Source organism: Callospermophilus lateralis, chromosome X (genome assembly GCF_048772815.1).
Source record: "Callospermophilus lateralis isolate mCalLat2 chromosome X, mCalLat2.hap1, whole genome shotgun sequence".
Classification (NCBI taxonomy): domain Eukaryota; kingdom Metazoa; phylum Chordata; class Mammalia; order Rodentia; family Sciuridae; genus Callospermophilus; species Callospermophilus lateralis.
The window spans coordinates 117,532,146-117,552,752 of NC_135325.1; the positions used below are offsets into that span (position 1 = coordinate 117,532,146).

The 20,607-nt window shown below is 33.9% G+C and overlaps 1 pseudogene; it reads right to left on the reverse strand.

Annotated features, from left to right (window-relative positions):
* Positions 1-5,511: 5,511 nt before the first annotated feature.
* LOC143639109 (high mobility group protein B1 pseudogene) lies at positions 5,512-6,114 on the reverse strand (annotated as a pseudogene).
* Positions 6,115-20,607: the final 14,493 nt, after the last annotated feature.

The window sequence follows — 20,607 nt, forward strand, 5'->3', positions numbered from 1 at the left end:
ATTGTAGACTCTGATATACTTCATTAACCTAATTCTGTACTAATATTACACTGTGCTTATTATGTACCTTATAATAAATACTGAAGCATGATGGTGTGAGTCCATCCACTTTGCATTTTTGTTTTCATTAGTGTCTTATGTTTATACATAATATAAATAATGTGTGTGTGTGTGTGTGTGTGTGTGTGTGTGTGTGTGTGTGTGTGTTTGGTATGGGATTGAACCTAGGTGCACTTAACTACTGAGCCATATCCCCAGTCTGGTTTTTTTTTTTTTTTTTGAGATTGATTCTTTGTAAGTTGCTCATAACCTTGTTAAGTTACTGAGGCTGGCTTTGAACATGCAATCCTTCTGCCTTAGCTTTCCAAGTAGCTGTGATTACAGTTGTGTACCACCACAACCAGCTGGGGTTCATTTTGACATAATCACATATGCATGGAATATAATTTACTCCATTTCAGTCCCCAGAATGTGTTTTAACCTCCCCTCCTCCCTCCCACTTTTCCTTTCTTAATCTATTGGTATTTTGTCTTTTCAATTACAGTCTCTCTTTTAAAAAAATCCGTATTTATAGACATAGATAAAAATGAAACTCACCTAAGCTTGCACAAAATTTTCAACATCAATGTTTTTGCATCTTTATGTAAATTTTAAAAGCAATTTTTCAATATCTAGCAAAAATCATTTTAGGGCTTCAACTGAGACATCATGGAATATATACATATAATTGGTGGGAAATGAACATTTTAAACACTTAAATATTATACTCCACAATAGTAGTATAACTCTCCACTAATTCTGGTCTTTTTTCTCTTAGTAAAGAGCTGGAAATTTCAATATATAGATCTTATTTTTAGAAGTTCTTACTAAGAATTTACAAATTTATGCTATTCTAAATGGAATAAAACTATTAAAATTTTCTCTTATCTGTTTTTATTTTCATTGGTACATATTGATTGGATTTAGTGATATATATTCATATAAGGACACAGTATAACAATGTCATATGACCAATATCACTTCAAAGCACTTCCCTGCCCCCCACCCTCTCACCACTGCTCAACCCTGGTTCCTTTCCTCCGGTGATCACCCTTTGATTTTCATTAGATACCTGTACCTCACCTTTCTTTTTCTTTACCTCTTAGCTTTCACATGAGAAAGAAAACATAAGACCCTTGGCTTTCTGAGTTTGACTTATTTGGCTTAACATAATAGCCTCTAGTTCCAACCAGTTTCTTGCTAATTCTATAGAAACACAACTATTGAGATTGATTTAGTATCCTGTCATCCTGGTAAACATTAGACTTGGCCTTTTTTATTTATGGAAAATTCCTCACGTTTTAAAATGCTAACAACCCTGCCATAGAGAACTCTTTGTTCTAATATGTATTTACTTTTTCTTCTTTGTCTCACATTGGCTAGGGTCTTCAAAAAAAATTTAATAGAAGATATAAAAGTAGACATTCTAGTGTTATTTCCAAATTTAGAGGGAGAATGTTCACTACAACAGCTGTAAGTTTTAAAATAGATCCATGGGGACTGGGGATGTGGCTCAAGAGGTAGTACGCTGGCCTGGCATGCCTGCGACCCGGGTTTGATCCTCAGCACCTCATTCAAACAAAGATGTTGTGTCTGCTGAAAACTAAAAAATAAATATTAAAAAATTCTCTCTCTCTCTTTAAAAAAAAATAAAATAGACCCATTTAATCACAGTGAGAAAGTTCTCAATTCTGTTTTGTTGATGCTTTTTGTCATATGTGTATATTGAATTATACTACAAGTGGTGTTGTTTAATTTGGCATATATTGAAATGATAATGAATTTTATCTTCTCTGTTACTACACTGTTGTATCATGACTGGTTTAACATAAAAGATGTGGCTACATATATTTGTGTATGTCTGTGTTTGTATAGCTCTCAATATGTAAATTTTCTAGTCTTGTCTGCTGAGGTATTCTAGGAACTTCATAGCTCCTAGAATTTCCACAGTAATCATCACACCTAACACCCAGGTCATTGTTTCGAAAAACTATTCTCTGTCAAAAAGAACTGAAGTCTTTAAAGCTGTCATGCTATAGAAACACTATGCAGGACTAATGAACCATTCCAGGTTGAAGAAATATAAAATGGTGTGAAAAATAAACATATTATAATATGTTAGACAATATTCTGGAGCAGAAGAGTAAAAACAACAATGTTGGGGCAATTGGTAAAATGTGAATTGCATTGCACATATTTTGAGAGTGTGGTATCATTTTAATGTCATAATTTGGATGAAGGATGGATGTAGCAGTATATATTAGAGAGTGCCCTTATTTTGGAGAAATACATGCTGAAAAATTTAAAGGGCATTACTCAATCTCAAATGATTCAGAGAACAATTATATAGGTGTGTACTAAGTGCAATATGCATATATGCATACATATTGAGTGAGAAGGAAGATGGAAGTGGGGAGATATAGAAAATACGGTAAAATATTTTTAATCAGGAGAATTAGGGAAGTTTGAGTTAAGGGTTAATAATTTTTATACTGCTTTTGCAATATTGTTTAAATAAAGTCTATCTCTTGTATGGAGCATGATGTCAAATAAGGTATGGTGTTTGAGGAAATTGGTGGCTTATCAAGGAAAAATATGACCATCATATACACAATGAACTTTATTGGATAGCACTTGGAGAAGATTATGAGAGGGGAATTTCCTTAGGGTTTGTACCATCCAGAGACTATGGCATGAGGCCTTTATACAGAAATGGAGGAAGGAAACGGGATTCCTGGGGTGAGGATCCTGGAATCAAAGAAGGGTATTGAGTACTTAGGCAATGTTTATTGGAAACACATTTGGGAGTCTCTGAGCCAGAGAGTTTTGAAGGGCCACAGCAGTTTGAGGCATCATAACTACAGGGTTCTAACCAACTTGGTAATAGGTATTAGGTGAGGTGTTACAGGTTACATAAAAAAGGAAGGCCTAAATGGCTAAAATTCTGCTTGTTTGGGTTATTTTTTTAAAAATTGGATTAGTAAAAAATTGACTTTGGTACCAGTCATGTTTTGAGCTAACAAGTCCCAGACTGATGTGAAGAAAGCAACTGAGAGACTGGCATAGTGTGTCCATCTTCAGTTCACTTATCAATGTGCTTCCAATCTCTGCCTTTCATTACTGTGTGTAGTTGGTTTGTATTGAAGGTAATTATTAATTTGCATAGATTGAAGTATATGAATTTGCTATTAATTTTCCAAGTATCTCTTCTTTTTGTGTTCATTCCTCATTTTCTGCCATAATGTGGGTTGATCAAATATTGTTAGCATTTCATTATAATTACTCTTGCTGTTTAAATTATAACTGTTATGCTGTAGTTTAGAGATTATACTAGAAAGTTAATATATCACAGTTTACTTATATTTCATACTTTTCAAATTAATATAAGAATGTTATAACAGAAAATACATTTGTACCATTTAGGGTGCTATTTTAATATATTCTATATTTGTGCATGCGGTAAACTCCATAATATAAGGTTATTCATTTTCTTTGAAGAGTTGCTTGTCTTTTAAAGAATTTAAGACAACATTATAAAAATGTCTTTTCAATTTCCTTACAGGATTACCTTTTCTGGTTCTGGTCATCCTTTCCTGTATATACTAGTGACCATCTGGTATCATTTCAGAGTCACACCATGAATCATTTCACACATTTCTGAAGGCCTTCCAATGAAAAGTTTCCTCATGATGTAGAACCCTAAAATTTATTGTAAATTTTCCTCTTCAATATTGTTTCTTGAACAGTGAGCATTTTGCAAAGACTTGTGAAAATTCCTCATAAAGCTGATGTTGCAGTCAGAAAGACTTGGCTGTAAAGCCTGGTCCTGCCATACTGCTCCTGTATGATTTGGGGAAATTTATGTAAAACACTCAATATCAATCACCTCATCTGAAAAAGGGAAGTAATAGAACCTATATCTTACAATTTCTTGAGGCAATTTTAATAACTGTCAATATGCCTAAGACACACTAGAAATATAAAATTTAAAGCTACCTGTTAACATAGAGATTAAATCTAATAACATTAAAATTCCTGTCTCTTAATATCCCTTTTCCATATAAAACAGAAATTATCAACTACTTTCTTAAACACCATAAACTAGATTCATAGATATCACCACTCAACTTGGAATTTGGCCATGTCTTTGCCTTAAATTTTAAAATATCTTTGATATTTAGGTTTAGTTCATGTTTTAGTTTCATGTGGAAAGCATTGCATAAAAATATGAGAGGTATAAAGTGAATACTTACATCTGTGATTCACAACCTTCCTTATACAAAAAAAAAAACCAATTAGTGCTGTTTTTAAAGATTAAAAAAAGAATCACTAATGGCAAGTTAATAATAATATAGTAGTGTAACAATTATCAGGGTAGATGATTATCGTTTGGTAGCTATCTATCATACTTCTACAGACATCAGATCTTTTATAAAATCTGATGTTGATTGAAAAATCTATCTTTGATTGTGACCTTAACCTCTCTGATTACTGAGTTCCCACATCTGAAAAAAAAGTTTGAACTTCATATTTAAAATAACCTCTATCTCAAAACTACTTAGGTTTATATTCTTTTTCTAGAATTTTCTCATGAAAATTACAGAAATAATAGCTGAAATAATAATCAGTTTAAATTCTCTTATAACTATAAAATCTGTCTTATCACACATTGTTTGCAAGATAGTTTCTGGATAGAGGAATTATTTTTTCTCCATTGCTACATCTTTATCTGGATAGAGGAATTCTACTGGGTGAATTAGTGTAGGTCTCATTTTCATACTAGATGAATCACTCTGCCCCAAATATTTTGTAAGAATCAAATATAAATGAGAAGACAGCAACTTTTTAAAGAACACAAATTCACTACAAGTATTAAGGATCATCAAGTCACCTGGGAAGTTATTACTCTTCAAATGTGAATTTGACTTAAAAATGAAAACACAACATGATGATTTGTCATTATTTGTTCATGATTGAAATGTGGAACAAATCTTATTGCACATTTTCTTTTTTTAAATAAAAAACTGTATTTACTTAGAAGCATTCAGAATGTCAACAAAACAGCTGCAACTTTTTTTTCACAATTACAGAGTGGTATTCAGTTAACAGAACAACAATTATTTTACATAAGCTGCATCAGAGACAACTGAAGATGAAAACTACCATCCCCATATATAACTAATTTGGCTGTGCACCAACAAGAACCTACTCTAAATTTCCACACCAATTTACAACCGCCATATCGTACCAGGCAAGGTTAGTGACTATTGAAAATACCACCAGGACAGGGCTATCTAAAGACACATTCGATAGTGTGTTAACCACACACACAAAAAAAGACTAAAAACAAATCTTACACAGCCTTACATTTCAATTTTTTCTTTAAAAGGAGTGAGTTGTGTACAGGGGGGTTAAATGCTTTATAGACAAGAAAAAAACTGCACTAGTACCAACTTATTCATCATCATCATCTTATTCATCTTCTTCATCTTCCTCCTCCTCCTCATCATCTTCCTCATCTTCCTCCTCTTCCTTCTTTTTCTTGCTTTTTTCAGCCTTAACAACTCCCTTTTTGTTGCATTAGGTTTTCCTTTAGCTCGGTAGGCAGCAATATCCTTTTCGTATTTTTCCTTCAGCTTGGCAGCTTTCTTTTCATAAGGCTACTTATCATCTGCAGCAGTGTTAGTCCACATCTCTCCCAGTTTCTTTGCCACATCACCAATGGATAGGCCAGGATGTTCTCCCTTGATTTTGGGGCGATACTCAGAACAGAACAAGAAGAAGGCCGACGGAGGCCTCTTGGGTGCATTGGGATCCTTGAACTTCTTTTTTGTTGCCCCTTTAGGAGGGATATAGGTTTTCAATTCTCTTGAATAACGGGCCTTGTCCGCCTTTGCCATGTCTTCAAATTTTCCTTTCTCTTTAGCACACATGGTCTTCCACCTCTCTGAGCACTTCTTAGAAAACTCTGAGAAGTTGACTGAAGCATCTGGGTGTTTTTCTTGTGCTCCTCCCAGCAAGTTTGCACAAAGATGACATTTTGCCTCTCGGCTTCTTAGGATCTCCTTTGCCCATGTTTAGTTATTTTTCTTTAGCGAGGCACAGAGTCACCCAGTGCCCGTCCGGCTCTCACTTGCCTCGGTGCTGTCTCTATGGAGCTCAATGTACTGCAATGGCTGTGAGAGCCCTTATTCCACATTTTCTAAAATGGATGGAGTTATCATGCACACAGAGTTTGGGCCAATAAAGATAATAAGAAATGATTTTGGATTCTGGTAATTAGAATTGTGTGGAGATCACACAATGACTTTTGTATTTTCATTTTTGAGCAAGTCACTTTTATGAATTGTCCTATTTTAATGCTTTTAAACTAAACTCTCAAACTGAAACTTTTGTATCCTTAATTTCTACCATGAAAATGTTCTTCAAATTGTAATAGACAATAACATAAGTATAGTGATAGGATAAGAGAGTACTTAAATATACCTTATAAGGTATATTAAGTGTTTAAAAAGAGCCACAATTAAGTGTTTTTTATTCTTAAAAAGAGCCACAATAATAGACAACTTATTCTGCATTAGTATTATCACTATGAATTAAAATAAATATAAAGAATTAAAATAAATAATATGAGTACCTTAAATTTGAATAGCATTTCACATTAAATAGTAGTTTTATATGCCAATGCCATTTTAATTTTTAAGTTAGGAAAAGTGAAATATGATATAAAATACATATGGATTTAGATGCACATATAACGTTAAAATGTCTCTGTATTACTTTTAAAATAACTCAAATATTTTGTCGTTAAATACAAAAAAATTCCATAATCTCCTTGTCCTCTATTTTTAAAATTTATTTATTTATTTTAATTTGTTACACAATGACAGTATAATGCATTTCGAGTCATAGTGCACATATAGACAATTATTCATGTCTCTGGTTGTACACAAAGTAGAGTCACACCTTTCATATCTTCTTACATGTACTTAAGGTAATAGTGTCCATCTCATTCCACCATTGTTCCTAGTCACATGCCCCCTCTCTTCCTCTCCTTCCCCTTTGTCCTATCTAAAGTTTCACTTTTCCTCCAAAGCTCCACACCCCCTTACCCAATATGGATCCGCATTCACATATCAGAGGAAACATTTGGCATTTCATCTTTTGGGATTGGCTTATGTGGCTTAGCATTATATTCTCCATCTATTTACCCTCAAATGCCATCCTTTTTTTTCTCTTTTAATGCTGAATAATATTCCATTGTGTGTGTGTGTCTGTGTGTGTGTGTATGTATATTATATATATCACATTTTCTTTATTCATTTATCTACTGAAAGGCATCTAGGTTGGCTCCAAAATTTAGATAATGCGAATAGTGATGCTTTAAACATTGATGTGGCTCTGTAAATGAAGCATGCCGATTCTAAGTCCTTTGAGTATAAGCTGAGGAGTGGGATAGCTAGGGCAAATTGAAGTTCTAGTTCTACTTCTTTGAGGAATCTCCATACTGCTTTCCATATTGGCAATATATGAATGTGCCTTTTTTCCCCACATCCTCGCCAACAATTATTGTTGTTTGTCTTCATAATAGCTGCCATTCTGACTGGAGTGAGATGAAATCTTAGAGTAGGTTTGATTTGCATTTCTCCAATTGCTAAAGATGCTGAATAGTTTTTCATGTATTTACAGATTTATTGTATATCACCTTCTGAGAAATGTGTGTTAATTTCCTTGGCCCAGTGATTGATGGGGCTGCCATTATTATTATTATTATTATTATTATTATTATTATTATTATTATTATTATTTAGCTTTTTGAGTTCTTTATATACCCTAGAAATCAGTGCTCTATCTGATATGTGAGGGGTAAAGATTTGCTCCAAAGTGTATGCTCTCTATTCACCTCACTGATTGTTTCTTTTGCTGAGAAGAAGCTTTTTAGTTTAAATCTATCCCATTTGCTTATTCTTGATTTTATTTCTTGTGTTTTAGTAGCCTTATTAAGGAAGTAGGGGCTTAATCTGACATGATAAAGATTATGGCCTACTTTTTCTTCTATTAGGCATAGGGTCTCTGGTTTAATTCCTAGGTCCTTGATCCACTTTCAGTTGAATTTTGTGCATGGTGAGGGATAGAGGTATAATTTCATTTTTCTGCATATAGATTTCCAGTTTTCCCCATCACCGATTTGTGAAGAGTATATCTTTTCTCCAATATATTTCTTGGTGCCTTTGCCTAATATGAGATAACTGTGTTTATGTGGGTTAGTCTATTGTCCTGTATTCTGTGCCATTGGACAAGTCCATTTGGGTATCAATACCATGCTGTTTTTGTGACTCTTGCTCTGTAGTATAGTTTAAAGTCCGGTATAGTGATGACATCTGCTTCACTCTTCTTTATAAGGTTTGCTTTAGCTATTCTGGGCCTCTTTTTTTCCCAGATGAAGTTTATGACTACTTTTTATATTTCCATGAGAAATGTCATTGGATTTTTACTGGGGTTGCATTAAATCTGTGTTGTGCTTTTGGTAGTATGGTCATTATGAAAATATTAATTCTGAATATCCAAGAGAAAGGGAGATCTCTCCAACTTCTAAGGTCTTCTTTAATTTCTTTCTTTAGTGTCTGTAGTTTTCATTGTAGAGGTAATTCACTTCTTTTGTTGTTTTCCAAGTATTTTATTTTTTTATTAAAGGTATTATAAATGAGGCAGTTTTCTTAGTTTCTCTTTCATAGAATTTGTCGAAGATGTACAGAAATGCCTGATTTATGGGTGTTGATTTTATATCCTGCTACTTCGATGAATTAATTTATTAGTTCTCACAGTTTTGTGGTGGAATTTTTTGGGTCCTCTAAGTAAAGAATCATGTCATCAGGAAATAGTGAGAGTTTGATTTCTTCTTTTTGTATACATAGCAATTTAATTTCTTTCATATGTTTAATTGCTCTGGCTAGAGTTTCAACAACTATGTTAAACAAAATTGGTGAAAGAGGGCATCCCTGTCTTGTTCCACTTGTTAGAGGGAATGCCTTCAATTTTTCTACATTTAGAATGATGCTGGCCTGAGACTTAGCATAGATAGCTTTTACAATGTTGAGATATGATCCTGTTATCCCTAGTTTTTTAGTGTTTTGAACATGAGGGAGTGCTGTATTTTATTGAATGCTTTTTCTGCATCTATTGAGATGATCATATGATTCTTATCTTAAGTCTAATCACATGATGAATTTTTAATTTTTTTTATTCTGATTTGTTACATATAACAATGAACTACATTACAATTCATATAAAAATTGTGCTCTATATGTTTAAATATCTGGTTATATACAAAGTATATTCACACCATTTGTGTCTTCATATGTGTACTTAGGGTAATGATGTCCATCTCATTCCACCATAATTTCTACACCCATACTCCCTCCCTTCCCCTCCCACCCCTTTGCCCTATCTAAAGTGCATCTTGTCCTCCCATGCTCTCCCTCCCTACCCCACTATGAATCGGCCTCCTTATATCGGAGAAAACATTGGGCATTTGTTCTTTGGGGGTATTGGCTAAGTTCACTTAGCATTATATTCTTCAACTCCATCTATTTACTGCAAATTTCATGATTTTATTCTCTTTTAATGCTGAGAAATATTCCATTGTGTATATATGCCACATTTTCTTTATCCATTCATCTACTTAAGGGACATCTAGGTTGGTTCAACAGTTTAGCTATTGTGAATTGTGCTGCCATAAGCATTGATGTGGCTGTGTCCCTGTAGTATGCTGTTTTTAAGTCCTTTGGGTATAGACCAAGGAGTGCATAGCTGTGTCACATGGTGGTTCCATTCCAAGTTTTTCAAGAAATCTCCATACTGCTTTTCATATTGGCTGCACCAACTTGCAGTCCCACCAGCGATGTAAGAGTGTGCCTTTCCCCCCACATCCTAGCCAACACTCATTGTTGTTTGTATTCTTAATAGCTGACATTCTGACTGGAGTAAGATGAAATCTTCGAGTAGTTTTGATTTATATTTCTCTAATTCCTAGAGATGTTGAACATTTTTTCATATATTTGTTGATTGATTGTATATCATCTTCTGAGTAGTGTCTGTTCAGATGCTTAGCCCATTTATTTAGTGGATTATTATTTTTTTTGGTGTTTAGCTTTTTGAGTTCTTTTTATACCCTAGAGATTAGAGCTCTATGTGATGTGAAAGTGGTAAAAATTTGCGCCCAAGTTATATGTTCTCTATTCACCTGATTGTTTCTTTTGCTGAGAAGAAGCTTTTAATTTCAAAACGAACCCGTTTATTAATTCTTGATTTTAATTCTTAGACTATAGAAGTCTTTTTAAGGAACTCAGGGCTTAATCTGACATGATGGAGATTTGGGCCTCATTTTTCTTCTATTTGGCATTGTGTCTCTGGTTTAATTCCTAGGTCCTTGATCAACTTTAATTTTTTTGCATAGCGAGAGAGAGAGGAGTTTAATTTCATTTTGTTGAATATGAATTTCCAGTTTTACCAGCACCCTTTGTTTAAAAGGATATCTTTCTTCCAATGTGTATTTTTTGTGCCTTTCTCAAATATAAGATAACTGTAACTATGTGGGTTTGTCTCTGTGTCCTCTATTCTGTATCATTGGTCTACCAGTCTATTTTGGTACCAATACCATGCAGTTTTTGTTACTATTGCTCTGTAGTATAGTTTAAGTTCTGGTATAGTGATGGCACCTGCTTCACTCTTCCTGCTAAGGATTGCTTTAGCTATTCTGGATCTCTTATTTTTCCAGATTAATTTCATGACTGCTTTTTCTATTTCTATGAGGAATGTCATTGTATTTTGATTGGAATTGCATTAAATCTTTGTACTGCTTTGGTAGTATGGTCATTTTGACAATATTAATTCTGCCTATCTAAGAACAAGGGAGATATTTCCAAAATCTAAGGTCTTCTTTAATTTCTTTCTTTATTGTTCTTTAGTTTTTATTATAGAGGTCTTTCACCTTTTTTGTTAGGTTGATTCTCAGGTGTTTTATTTTATTTTTTGAGGCTATTGTAAATGGAGTAGTGTTTCTCATTTCCCTCTCAGAGGCTTTGTCACTGACATACAGAAATGATTTTGATTTATGGGTGTTGATTTTGTATTGTGCTACTTTGCTGAATTTATTTACCTTTTCAAGAAGTTTTCTGGTGGAGCTTTTTGGGTCTTCTAAGTATACAATCATATCATCAGCATAGAGTGCTAATTTAAGTTCTTCTTTTCTATGTGCATCCCTCTAATTTCTTTCTTCTGTCTAATTGCTCTGGCCAGTGTTTCAGGAACAATGTTAAATAGAAGTGGTGAAAGAGGGCATCCCTGTCTTGTTCCAGTTTTTAGAAAGAATGCTTTCAATTTTTCTCCATTTAGAATGATGTTGGTCTGAGGCTTAGCATAGATAGCTTTTAAAATGTTGAGATATGTTCTTGTTATCCTTATTTTTCCTCCTTTTTTGAACATGAAGGGGTGCTGTATTTTGTTAATTTTATTTTCTGAATCTATCAGATGATAATATGATTCTTATCTTTAAGTCTATTGATGTGAAAAATTGATTTCTGTATGTTGAAACAAACTTGCATCTCTGGGATGAATCCCACTTGATTGTGTTACACTACCTTTTTGATATGTTTTGAATTTGATTTGCCATAATTTTATTGAGGATATTTGCATCTATATTTATTAGAGATATTGGTCTAAAATTTTATTTCTTTAATGTGTCTTTGTCTGGTTTTTGGAATCAGAGTGATATTGGCCTCATAGAATGAGTTTGGAAGTTTTCCCTCTTTTTCTATTTCATGAAATAATTTGAGAAGTGTTGGTATTAGTTTTTCTTTGAAGGTCTTGAGAACTCAGCTGTGTATCCATCTGGTCCTGGGATTTTCTTGGTTAGTATGTTTTTGATGACTTCTTCTATTTCATTGCTTGAAATTAATCTGTTAACTTGTGTATGTCATTCTAATTCAGTTTGGGCAAACCATATGACTCCAGAAATTTTTTGATGTCTTCAATATTTTTTATTTTATTGGAGTACAAATTTTCCAAATAATTTCTAATTATCTTCTGTGTTTCTGTAGGGTCTGTCATGATATTTCCTTTTACATCACAGATGTCAGTAATTTGATTTTTTCTCTCTTTTAGCATGGCTAAGGTTTTATCAATTTTATTCATTTTCTCAAAGAACCAAATTTTTGTTTTGTTATTTTTTTCAATTGTTTCTTGTTTCAATTTTATTTATTTCAGCTCTGATTTTAATTATTCCCTGTCTTCTTCTGCTTTTGGTATTATTTTGGTATTATTTTTTGTAGGGCTTTGAGATGTAATGTTAGGTCATTTATTTGTTGACTTTTACTTTTTAAGAAATGACCTGCATGCAATGAACTCTCCTTTTACTACTGTCCCAGAAATTTTAATATGTGGTATCAGTGTTCTCATTTACCTCTAAGAATTTTTTAATCTCCTCATTGATGTCTTCTATAATCTATTGTTCATTCAACAGCATACTATTTAGTTTCCAGGTGTTGGAGTAGCTTTTATTTTTTATTTTACCATTGATTTCTAATTTCATTCCATTATGATCTGATAGAATATGGGTTAGTATCTCTAGTTTTTTCTGTTTGCTGATTTGCATTGTGGCATAATATATTATCGATTTTAGAGAAGGATCCATGTGCTGCTGAGAAGAAAGTGAATTCAGTCACTGATGAATGAAATAGACTATATGTCTGTTAAGACTAATTTATTGATTATATTATTGAGTTCTATAATTTCTTTGTTTAGCTTTTGTTTGGAAGATCTATCCAGTGGTGAAAGAGGTGTGTTAAAGTCACCCAGAATTATCGTGCTTTTGGTCTATTTGACTCTTGAATTTGAGAAGAGTTTGATGAACGTAGATAATCCATTGTTTGAGGTATATATATTTATAAATGTTATGTCTTCTTGATGTATGATTTCCTTAAGCAGTATGAAATGTTCTTCACTTCTTTTGATTAACTTTGGCTTGAAGTCTACTTTATTTGATATGAGGATGGAAATCCCTGCTTGTTTCCATAGTCCATGTGAGTGGTATGTTTTTCCCAGCCTTTCACATTTAGTCTGTAGATATCTTTTCTTTTGAGATGAGATTCTTAAAGGCAGCATATTATTGGGTATTTTTTAATTCAATCTGTCAGTCTATATCTTTTGATTTGTGAGTTTAGGCCACTAATATTCAGTTTTATTGTTGAGATATAATTTTTATCCTGGTCATTTTTGTTTATTTTGGTTGTTTAGGTCAACTTGGCTTCTACTTTGGTTTTTCTTTTAGTGTAATAATCCCCTTTGTTGATTTTCATTGTTGTTTTTCAGTTTCTCCTCATGCAATATTTTGTCGAGAATGTTCTATAGTGAAGGTTTTCTAGTTGTGTTAACTTTTATTTATTATGGAAGTTTTTATTTCATCATCAAATCTAAATGTTAATTTTACTGAATATAAGGTCCTTGGTTGGCATCCATTTTTCTTCAGAGTTTGGTCTGTGTTGTTTGAGGATCTTCTAGATTTCAGGGTCTAGGTTGAAAAATCTACAGATATCCTAATTGGTTTTTCCCTATATGTAATCTGATTCCCTTCTGTTATAGCTTTATAAATTATATACTTATTATGTATGGTAGACATTTTCACTATAATGTGCCTTTGCATGGATATGTTCTGATTTTGTACATTTGGTGTTCTGTAAGCCTCTTGTATTCAATTTTCCAATTCATTTTTCATGTTTAGAAATTTTTCTGACACTATTTTTTAGAATAAATTGTTCATTTCTTTGGTTTGAAACTCTCTACCTTCCTTTATCCCAATAATTCTTAAATTTGGTCTTTTTATATTATCTCATAATTCTTGAATATTCTGCTCATGGTTTCTTATCATCTTCACTGTGTGGTCAACATTATTTTCAAAATTATATATTTTGTCTTCATTGTCAGAGGTCCTGTCTTCCAATTGATCTAATTTGTTGGTTATGGCTTATTTGAGGTTTTAATTTGGTCTATTGTTTCTTTCATTCAAGGATTTTTTCTTTTCATTTTTTTTGAAGGTTATTAAGGTGAGAGGGTTGGTTCAAGGATCTCCTTTGGGGCCTGCTTATGTGATGTGGGAATCTGGTCTTATCTCCTTATATTGCCTGTAGGCCTCACAATTCCTTTTCTCTAATTTAGCATCTAAACTGTATTTCACTCACCCCTTCATTTCTACTTCTCAATTAGGAACCTCTCTCTCTGGAGGTTTTGTGGGCTGCACTCTGAGGGTTGTGCACCTGTCATGAAGAATTGTTTTGTATTGGGAAGTTCAGGGCCAGCCTGTGGAAGCTACTGACTAGCTGCATAGCTGCAAGCACTGTACTGGGTTAGCAACTGCAGGGGAAAAGGGAGAGTTGGGGACTGTAAGTACCTTGATATTGCTTCTACGTCCCAGCTGGTGCCCCAAGCTGGGAGTGACCCCAACTAAAGGTGGCGACAAAGGTGTCCTAAGATGGAGGCAACTGATTTCAGCTATGGGGTATTGGGTTTGATGGAGACAGTTGGTGGCATTGGGGTGTATTTTCATAGATGGCATGCAGTATTGTGGGCTGGTGGCTGTCTCCAGACTCTGTGTGGTTTTCCCAGGTTCAGCCTACCATGTGTAGGGGACTATGGAATCGGTTGCAGTGTCCCAAGACCAAGGGGAACAGGGGATCCCCATTTTGGGAGCTGGGGGTCCAAATGAGAGTGGGGACCAGAGCTTCTGCTCATGGGCAGTGGCTGGATGTCCTGTGTGGGAGCAGTGGCTGGGATTTCTACACAGGTGCTGATGCTGGTGGTCCTGCTCAGACACCTTGAGGTCCTGTGTGGGCAAGTTGCCAGCAATCCTGTTCTGACCCTGAGGCCTAGAGACCTATGTGGGCATGGTGACCAAGATTCTTCTGTGGGAGCACTTGTCAGTTGTCTTCTAATAATTCACAGAGTATTCCTACTACTTGAATTCCAGGTCATGGAGTGACACAGATTGCAGCCTCCCTCTAGCCTGCCATATTGGATCATCCCTTCTTGCCCTCTATTTTAAGGACTTCTATTTTCTAGCAGTTTTCCACATAACCCTTGTTCCAGACTCAGTTGACAATTCATTATACTCCAAAGGAACCATGTGCTTTCTGGCATTTGTTTCATTGTACATGCTGTTTTTTCTACTTGAAACAAGACTGTCTTCTATTTAAATCAGCCCAAATAACATAAATAACTGTTTTCCTTTTTCCCCTTCCCAGTTCCTCAAAATCATTTTGTTAAGTATCTACTTCTGATTTTTCATAGTACCATTTTAATAGTTCTTACAGCACTTGTCATGATAGAACATATCTCTCTTGCCAGTATTGCTGTAATACCTTATTAAAGTGTCCCCATGCTCCCTATTTTTATCTATTATCCTTCAACAGCCAAAGGAATCTTTTAAAAACCTCAGATATGAATGTTACCACCACTACCATGCTCCTCCCTTGTTTTCACATGCTACTGATAGGGCTTATAAAATGCTAGGCAAGTACTTTACCACTAAGTTACATCCCCAGGCCTTCACTTCCCTTGAAAAACATCCAATAATTCCCAATCCTTCTGTTCTCTTCCTTACTCTCTGTACTTCATATGTGTTCACTATCATTCCATTCTTTATAATCATGAAATCTTTCTACCTAAGGGCTTCATACATATTGTTTATTTTGCCTGCAGTAATTTCATTCAGATGAAAATAAAGCAATATAAAATTAAGGTCTCTGTTTTGCTTCTTCAGAGACACCTTTCTAGATTATAATATAAAGTACATTTTCCTCTCATTACCTGGTTTCATAATAACATACTCTCAAAGAACTTTTAAATGTAAATATCTCATTATATAATTCATTTATTTAATGCTGTTTTCCTAATAAGACTGGAACTTCCATCAAAAAACAGATCATGGCTGGTTTATTCAATGATAAAGCTGTTTTGCTTACTAACTACAATGCTAAGCCCATAGCAGAATTAAATAAACTGAAGGATCCCTCTATTGTTTCCTGGAATTTTCTCTCCTCCAGTTAAAAAAAAATATTTATTCTAAATAGTTATACATAACAGTAGAATTCATTTGGACACATCATATATAAATGGAATATAACTTCTCATTCTTATAACTTCTCATTCTTATGTGTCTCCTTTATCTTGAGGGCTTAGTTTAAATGTCATCTGCACAAAATGTTGTTCAGGATCGCACTAGATATCTATAATATGTCCTCTGCATCTCCTACCTTGTTATTAACTATTAAAAACTTCTGGAAATTTCTGTTATAGAACACCATTACCGGTTAATCATTTTATGCTTTCCTAATAATATCTTTCTTTAGTAGTAGAGTACATATTTCAGTAAGATGATGGTTATATTTTGCTTATAATTTTATATCTACAAAAGACTTTCTCAACCTTAGCATTATAAATAGTCCTGGGTTGTAAGAATCTACCCTTTTTATCACATTCTGAGCACCATCTTGGCTTCTATCTTCTAGATGCCAATAAAATCTCTCAATGATAATAACCAAATATGTCTCTAGACATTGCCAAAAATATCTGCTGGCGGTAAAATTTCCACCTTTTAAGAACCATTGCTTTAGGGATTACCACCTTCAATGGAGTAGCTGCTTGATAAGTATTTTTGAATGAACAAATAAATATATGAGATGCTTTGTTTCTTTCAATTTTTTAAGTCTTAATGAAGTATTTTTGATAAAATTGTGTCTATGTATGATGTACACAAGATGCTTCAATATATACATATATATAGTAAAATTATTACAAAAATCAGGCTAATTAACATATCCATCACTTCATATAATGATGTTTTGTGTCCGTGTTTTTGTGGTGAGAACAATTAAGATCTACCCTCTTGACAGATATCAAATATCCAATGAATTATCATATATATTCACCATGCTGTACATTAAGTCTCCAAAATTTATTCATCTGCAAATTGCACCCTTTAATCAACATAGATTTGTTTAATTCAAAAAGGAAAATTTCAGTACTGTGCATACCAGTTTAATGAAAACTTGATCATATTCAAGCATGAGGTTTATCTTTCAAGATGTCATATCTATGAAACATCTCTTAGAGAGGCTCTTTCAACTACAAACAGAGTGGTTGTGTCATTGATGACTTAATACTCATCATCTCCTTTTTTATTTGTGAAAGATTTCTGATTCTATTCCAGGAGCAAGGTACTAGCTTAACAACTGCATGTTATATATCCACGGAAATAAGGAATTATCAGTGAGCAATAAGTGGATGTCCTTTGGTGGAGTTTCGGACAAAGTTCCTTAAAAAAGGCTGACTGCTGAGTGAAGCAGGACATGCCTCCTTTGGCCTTTCCTTATATTCCTTCTTCCTGACTGGAAAGTGGATGTAATACATGGAGAAGTAATTATTATATGTCACTAGCAGGTATCTTTGAATATGGAAATCACATACTAATAATAATGCAGAGAGAAGAAAAAGAAATAATCTGAGTCTCTAATGACTGTAAAATCATTACATTGGGCTTCTTATTTAAACTACTTACTTTTTGTTATCTCCTATATTCATGTTTTAGATTATTAAGAAATGTATAACAAATAGAGTGGCTTAAAGAGTAAATATTTATTTCCCGCAGTTCTGGAAGCTCAGAAGTTCAAGATAAAGGTACCAAAAGATATGGTGTCTGGTGAATTCTCACCTCCTAGCTTGCACATAGTTGGCTTCTCACTTTATCCTCACATACCAGAAAGAAAGAGAGCTTTCTGGGGACCCTTTTACAAGAACATTAATCCTATTCAAGAGTATCTACTCTCATGACCTAATTATGTTCCAACACAATCCTAATAGCATCACTTTGGGGGCTAATAATTCAACATATGTACTGGAGGGACACAAATATTTAGTGCGTAAAGATGCACCAAACCAAAATTGATATAGTGATCTCCCCAGAATAGAGCTAGCTCATTATCTGACCCTTACACTGATTTATGTGGACAGGTATCAAGTGGAGCATGTGTGAGGGGTGATATACTAAATGAAATAAAAAGAAAATCAGAATCCATATGTGTACCAGTATGATTGGCAGGTTTATCATACAGGAATTCAGGAACTCAGACACAAGTGAAGCAGGTAGTATTCCACTATTCTAAATTGACAAAAATCAGGAAGAGTCATGATATTTGGAAAAGATGCTCAATAAGTGGAGTAACTACTGCCTCTACATTTCCCTTCAGTGATCTACAATATTGTTCTGAATGTATCATATGTTGAGCTAAATTTAGCATGGACTCAGAATTGTTTTAAACCCAGTTATTTCTATGACAGCATTCTCAATTGATCTTAATTGACTGCGAGGTTAATTTCATTGCCAACTTTGTTCTTACATGTATGAACTGAATCAATTAGAAAGACACTAAGTAAGCTAGGTTTGAAGAAAAGAGTGCTTAGCTGCAGAAATCATAAATGAGGCAAGTACTGGTAATTTCTTCTTATTTCCTCTCATTTGGCCTAATGCCCTTGACCCCAATATCACTAACTATAATAATTACAGCTTATGTTGTCTCTATCTAGATTGGCTGAGTCACTTAAGGTCTCCTTCCTGGATACTGTTATCATGAGTGTTAAGCTGCAATACTATCCTAAAATGCAGGCAGAAGCCATATGTATAAAATGCCCTGCCTTGAATCTATATATTGTTTGCATAAACAACTTTGTTTTGCACTTTGAACTAGAATCTTTAGCATCAGAATTGTGACATGGCAATATGTTGTACCTGAAAATTTGTCCTAGAATAAAGTCAAAGTCAAATATGTCTAAGAATTTATGAAAATAGTAAGCATATGGAATGTAAAATCACTTCATATTATATCAAAATATCATTTTAGTAGTAGGCAGAATTCTAAGATGGCTCCCAAGTTCTCCATCTTCTAATGTTACCCTCATGATTAAAATTAGAGTTTGTGGCAAGGATGATGAGAATTTTCTGATGCAGATAAGAATTCAACTCTGTTGATTTTAAATTAATCAAGAAAGATATTATCCTGGGTAGGTCTGACTTAATGGAAAGTTTTTAAAAGAAGGTATAAGCCTTTGCTTGAGGTTATAGATTCTATCCTGCTGGTCATGTAGTAACATACCACCATGAGTTCTATAGCTGCAAGGAAATGATTTCTCCCAACAATCAGGTAATCTTGGAAGAGAACTCTGAGACTTTGATGAAACCCCCAATGTTAGCTAACCCCTTGATTGAAGCCCTGAGCATATGACTAGTTAAGTTATGCCTAGATTCCTAACCCCAAAATATGTGAAACAATAAATGAGAATTGAATTAAACCACTATGTTTTGGGGTAATTAAGAACAAAGAACAATCTCAATCAAAGAAAATATGCATAGATTTTTCCCAAAATTATACAAATATTTGTGTATACAAATTAATATTTACATATTGATATTATATGCTATGTGTAGTGGGATAAATAGTAAAACCTATAAATATGATCTTATTAAAGATTATGCTACACAACTTGGAATTAATGTGATCAAAATACCTGAACAACTTAGAGGATAAAAAGTTTATTTTGGTTCATAATTTAGTCCATGGTTCCATGACTTTGGGCCTGAGGTAAGTCAGAGTATCATGGCAAAAGGGCTCAACCCAAGAAAGCTATGGAGCTCAGGATGGCGTCAAGAAGTAGAGAGAGGGAAGAGAAGGGACTTTAGAGAAGATGAACAAATCTAGGGGCTGCCCCCAGTGACCTAACTCCTCCGGCCACACACCACCTGCCTAGAATACCTCCCAGTCAATTCAAACAAGTATGGGCTGATTAGGTTACAGTTCTAACAGTGAAATCATTTCACTTCTGAACATCCTGCATAAATACAGGAACCTTTGGGGGATACTTATATTCAAACCATTACACAATCATCCAGAATTTAGGATTGACCCTAAGTCCAATGATTCATGTCTGTGTAAAATAAAAATTAGAAAATTTAAACGCATAGAAAGGAGAAGTCAATGTAGAAATAGAGGCAGTTTGAATTGACATCTAGGACCACTAGAAGCTGGAAAAGGCAGGGATAAATTATTCCCTACAGCATCCAAACAAAATATAATATTGCCAATACATTTATTTTAGAATTCTTACTTCCAAAATTGCAAATTCACAAACTTTTGTTGTTTTAAGCCACCAAGTTTATGGTAATTTGTTATATCAGCCCCAAAGAACTAATATACTATGTGTAGCCATGGGGGTAAAACATAATTAGGATGCAGATTTTACAACCCAGGCATTCAATATATAATATGAAATATGTGATGTGCAATTATGTAAAGTAAGATATAATAAGGTAAATTCCAAAAGAGAAGTAGAGATAAAATGGTTACAGTGAAAGAAGGAATATTTAACTCTAGTCAGGGCAATCAAGTAATGATATCTAAAAAATAATTTAAGTTCTAAGCAAGCAAACATATGACAGGTATATATAGACAGAAGAATACCAAGAAG